The 4393-nt window shown below is 43.3% G+C and overlaps 1 long non-coding RNA gene across 1 annotated transcript; it reads right to left on the bottom strand.

Annotated features, from left to right (window-relative positions):
* Positions 1–227: 227 nt before the first annotated feature.
* On the bottom strand, positions 228–1730 carry LOC147724811 (uncharacterized). Its single transcript, XR_015310109.1, has 5 exons — positions 1648–1730; positions 1440–1527; positions 1224–1350; positions 1057–1138; positions 228–728 (listed from the first exon to the last, which is right to left on the bottom strand). It is a non-coding gene; the product is annotated as an uncharacterized LOC147724811 (long non-coding RNA).
* Positions 1731–4393: the final 2663 nt, after the last annotated feature.

Raw genomic sequence — 4393 nt, 5'->3', positions numbered from 1 at the left:
AGGTGACCATTCACAGGCACTCTAGAATTCACAGAGAGCCTTCAAGGTTTTATGATGTCCCCCATAGGTAGAGTGAAAAACTTTTCCACCCAGAAGTGACTTCAAACGCTGTATTACCGCTGCTTTTATTTAATGTAAGTAACAGAAGAAGATGCCAGTACTGATAAACTTAGTTAAACAATGAGATAAATCTTCCACAAACAGAAAATCAAATTCCAGAAAGGGAATGCTCAATAGTCGCAATTTTATTTTATAAAGAATTTCAACAATAAAAGGTTCTTTTTACATTTACCGGGAAACACAGTGGGACAAGATCAAAATTGAGAACGGACACATAAAAATACAATCACCTGGAATAAACCATCATTCAAAACCACAGTCATGTCACATTCGCCACACATTCAACACATACACACACTTAGCTCAAGCGTACCATATATACAATTTATACAAGGGACAAGAAATATATATACACAACTGGAACTGCATTAATTAAACGAAAATGTTCACATTTTTGATTAACTGGAAATACAATGCCAAGGATTTTACAATATAAAGAAGACTTTGCGCAAATGAATAAAGATTATTACTCTCCAACAATTAAATGTGAGGTCTATACACAAGTTTGGTTATTGAATCAAAAATTGGCAGTCCAGTGAAGAAAGGGGGGCCTACGCGTTTCGAATCTCCTTGGATTCTGTGGAGATTCTCATCAGGGCCTCAGGCAGCTGTACAAGGGAAAGGAACCAAAAAGAACATATATCTTAATTATAGGAAAAACACAGAAATGACAGTTTAAGGTAGCACTTTTACACATCTGTATCTAGCATGATCACAGTGACACAAATAGCGTCTACAACAAGACTCTCAAGACTCAGTGAGAGCCCACTAGGTCGATCTATTCAATGGAACAGTGAGGCTCTAAGATGGAGGGTGGTTTTGAAATACAAACTGAGTGGTAGGATTAAGCAGGTCTCAGGGAAGGAGCTGAGGTCATATGGTTGTACCCGCGGGGGTGGGCTCATTATACTAATGATCTATCCAGTCATAACTTACCGTCACAGTTTCTGCAAAATAGGCTGACAGTAGTCCAAATGAATAAGAGTGGGGAGTTTGCAAGCGTGGGGTGAAGGATAATCTGGAATGCAAGGAGAAGTATTTATGGTACCAGCACATGGGATTGGTTGGACGCAGTGGGGGTGTGATCTACAAACTGCTCTTACCCCTGTGTAACGAAACGTGTCCAAGCGGCACAATCAACTTGCTTGTAGTTGGCCGGAATAGGGAATGACACGATGACCTGTTGCTATTCAGCGTCGTGTCTCTCCTGTATAATTCAGGCACACTGTCCTGTAGTCACCAAAAAACAAGATAATTAGAAGAAGTTGAAGCGGGGGAGAGTGTGAGAACTGTATATATTGACTGGAGGGCAGCATCACCTGTCTGGCGCGAGGTAACAGCCTGTCTTAATCAGGCATTTCCACCGATGGTGGCAGAGTCAGCACAAGTCGGTTTTAGTTGCGTGTGCTGTAAGGAAATAAGCACACAAGACCAGCGCATTAGAACTGGCCTAATTTAACGAGTGAATGGGGTGAAAAGCTAGACTGACTAACTGAGGGGCAGGCAGGGTAACTGGTGGTCTCTTACCTGTGGGACGGGCTTGTATCGTCTCGGTGCATCAATCGGTCGGCGTCTCGGCATACACTGCTCACTCGCGCATGCGTGTTTGGTGAGCATCAAAGGACTCGCGTTTTAAAGGAGGATTCTGACCTGCGTCATCAAGACGTGGGCGAATCAGGAGTTATTTCTTCGGTGTAGCGCTACAAAGGCACAACAAACTGCAGCACCCCAGCGAGGTGCATGTGTGGAACAATAGTATTTTAAACGATTACAAATAGCCGTCTTAGACCTGTGGGACAAAGAATAAAGGTTAAATGGGGATTAAAAATTGCAGATCGTAACCCTGTGTGAACTTATTACATCGTAAGCATGGTGGAGTGGAGCCTTAGCAGAGGACAGAAGGAGTGATCCAGAGCCTGTAAATTTCAGACAATTCATTCAAACCTGAAGTCGCTGTGTCAAATTTGACAATCAGCATGGCTTCCCTTTTGGACAAGAGGAGGCTCATGTCACCTCCTCGAGAGTTTTTTTCAATCCTGGATATCACTGTCCACTTCAAGTCATTGGGCCCGTGTTGCATTCTATTCCAGTGACTTACAAGTGGTGCATTTTCGACGTTTCGCTTAAGTCTCGACTTGTGTTGCGTGATGCGTTGTCGCACTTCTTGTTCCGTCTTGCCGATATATAGGCAATCGCATGTTACTTATGATATAGGCCCAGCCTTGCTGATTAGGGCCAACCCCATTTTGTTTTCACGTTTATTTAATGTAGGCAGAATGTCAAGGGAGTATACTTTACTCAGCCTGTCACTGCCAAAAGTGATAATTAAAAGAAATGTAGCTATCGTACTTCGTCCTAAATGGTATAGTGCCTCTTTTAATAGTACCAGGAAAACCAGTAAAAAAAACCCCTTGTAAGAGTTCAGTGGTGCTTTTTTCAGTAGCGACATACAAACACAAACACTCACGTTACGAGAGCAAAAAACTCTCCCCGTGGGTCGAGACAGCGCGGGATGCCTTCACGCGGTGTCTATCTTTAAAAAGAGGAGAGAAAATGTTATCCCTCGAACAGAAAGTGTTTTTCTTTTTTGCCGCTAAATCGGATTAGAGCTTGTGACTTACTTGAGCACTCGCGACTCCCCGCATTGTACCTGCACTCTGGGCTGCTGTCTCCCCGGAAGTAAGGTATGCTTTCCCGGGATCTCATTTATCTTGCAGTACGAGGAAGTTCCGATCACGTGGGTAGCTTAACGTCACGTCGTTAACGCTAGGTTCCAACTCTTAAAGAGGTAGTGTCTGATATCATGCTTGTATTCGGGATTCAAATCCCCAAAGGGCTAGATGGTGTGAATATTACAATTCAGACATTACTACCTAAACCATGCCAAAATTCATAGTGCACGGTGTTAGTTAATGTGATGGTAATGATAGTGCCCGACATGTGGATTTTTCAGTTCAAGGATAAAAGCCGGTATCTGATATCATGCTTATATTCGCGGTTCGAATCACCAATGAGCTAGATGTTGCGAATATTATAGTTCAGACATTACTCCCTAAACCATGACACAATTCATAGTGAATGAATATACTCCCTTGACATTCTGCCTACATTAAATAAAAGCAGCGGTAATACAGCGTTTGAAGTCACTTCTGGGTGGAGAAGTTTTTCACTCTACCTATGGGAGACATCATAAAACCTTGAAGGCTCTCTGTGAATTCTGGAGTGCCTGTGAATGGTCACCTTAATAAAACAATGGCTTTGACACCATTCTGACATTGTGCATGTAACATTGCTATGCACTTTTTTTGCTATTACAATGAGCTTATTCTATGTCAGTGTGTGTCATTATATGTTATTGTGTATTGTCTTTTTCTTTCCCTCTCCACAGGTTTTTTGTGCCCCTGAAAATCGCAGTGAGCTACCACGGCTACTAACCGTGAATTACAGTATATGGTCTAAACTTTAAAAGAATTTTTCACATTTAGAGCCTCACGGGAGGGTGCGCCTTAGCGCGCGTACACCACCGGAGGACATAATATTAGTCCTGACGAATGCTGAGCGAATTTGCAGTTGTAGCAGCAGAAACATGTTGACCAGTTGTTTGTTTTAAAGGACACAGGTTTCCTAAGACAGAACCTAGCTGTCCGCCACTTTGTTTTTAACCTAATACAGGTTGGCCGGTATTAAAGATTTTTGTATAGGCAACAACCTTGTATTTTTTAATTTTGCACCCACAGTTACACTCACACCTTAATTTGGGCACTGTTGCACTCACCACATCCCGCTCCGCTGTAAAACAATTCAAAAAAGGGGGTGGTGATGAACAGAGTGTCTGAATTAAGCTGACCACTCTTACCCAGTCCAAAGATCAGGGCTTGATCCATCACCGTTATTTATCTCACTGCACCATCCCAGCTCAGAACCTGGCTACATGCAAATCAGGCTGTCCCTGGCCCAGTGCATCATGGGAACAGGGCAGACTAAACTACCAAGCCAATTCTTCACCAGAAAGGAGACAAGCTACCGGGGACCGGTTTCTGGCATTTTAGCCGTCTTCGGCCCGGCTTGCTTGAATCCTGATGGTGCAGTGAGAAAGGGACTCATGTCTGAGTATACCCTGCCACACCTATAATGGCCAAAAACGATTCAAAAAAGGGGGTGGTGATGAACAGAGTGTCTGAATTAAGCAGACCACTCTTACCCAGTCCAAAGATCAGGGCTTGATCCATCACCGTTATTTATCTCACTGCACCATCCCAGCTCAGAACCTGGT

The sequence above is a fragment of the Lissotriton vulgaris genome, chromosome 4_1 (assembly GCF_964263255.1).
Source record: "Lissotriton vulgaris chromosome 4_1, aLisVul1.2, whole genome shotgun sequence".
NCBI lineage: Eukaryota > Metazoa > Chordata > Amphibia > Caudata > Salamandridae > Lissotriton > Lissotriton vulgaris.
Note: the sequence above shows the minus strand (reverse complement) of the source record. Positions and strands in the feature narration are given on the sequence as shown.